Consider the following 1274-nt stretch of genomic DNA (forward strand, 5'->3'; position numbering starts at 1 on the left):
AGAACCGGGAGCGTGCAGTGGATTTCTGTGTATGTATGAGTTTTCCCAGTTCTGTTGAGAAAGGCCTCTCTGTGATCATAATTGGAATGAACTCATGAATAGTGCATGTGAGCAGAAAGCAAATCCAAAGCTGCAAGCTGTTAGCTCACTCTGCTGCATGGCGAGTAAGGAGATGCATTGCATACTCAAGATATAGGGCAGGGAAAGACATGTTCATCTTACCAAACAGGCAGAGCACTCACTAGAAAATTCCCAAAGTTTTTGAGACCCAGCTTGCCCAGGTAGCTCAGCCTTTCAGGCAGCTGGAAGTACCTAGATACTCACTGTAGGTCAGCAGGCAAATGTCTACCACAAGAAGGTGGTGGTGACCCAAGGCAGCTATGTGTATGTCATTATCAGTGATATATGGACAATGACAGCAGGGGAAAACTTACAGTTCTCTACTGGCTGATTTTACTCTGTGTTCTGAACTGGAAAGTACTTATTTCTCTTTAGTGAATACCAATTATTAGAAAGGTAGAGTGAAATACTGCAAAAGGACACGTGGTTGTAGCCAGTACAAACAAGAGATGCTAGAAGATGTCAAAGTGAGGCTTGGGGGCTGTGATAAGGCATATATTCCTGTTTGAAGAAAGAGGAACAAGTCAGTGTGAAGAGAGACCTCTCTCAAACACAGCTCTGGGGAGAGATGGAGACAGAGCCTCAGTCCCATGTCTGCCCTGGAGACACAGCCTTGCATGCCTGCAGCTCCCTAGAAGCGTCAAACAGATGTCTGCTCTGTTAGATCATTATTGGAACTTACAAAAATATTTTCTGTTTGCTATATGGTCGCAAGGTTAACTTGCCTGCATTGCTGGGCTATTACTTGCTCTTTGTAATACCCCAAAATTAAATGCAGAGGTATTTTTTTAAAGGACAAGTGTTTTAGAAGATTTCATGAGCTGTTATCCAGTAACTGTAGGCTTCTTCTGTGAATCATGTGCCACATCAGTGCATCCCTCATACACCCAATCTCCACAACCCCTTACACACATGCTATATTCCTGCCCTACTGCTTGCCTTTATGAGCTTCTGTGCTCCCATCACTCATCTCCTATAACTCCAGACCCCACCTTTAAGCATCAAAATATGCCTATGGACAAGAATTGACAGGAAACAACTTCACATGAAGTAACAAGTCAGACCTTCCCCAACCCATTGGTGCTAAGACAGAATTTGTGACAGTTCAGCATGACACACAGAAATACTCTTTGGGAAGGAGAAGTAATGGAAGG

This window comes from Tympanuchus pallidicinctus, unplaced genomic scaffold (assembly GCF_026119805.1).
Source record: "Tympanuchus pallidicinctus isolate F22 unplaced genomic scaffold, pur_lepc_1.0 scaffold1, whole genome shotgun sequence".
Lineage (NCBI taxonomy): Eukaryota > Metazoa > Chordata > Aves > Galliformes > Phasianidae > Tympanuchus > Tympanuchus pallidicinctus.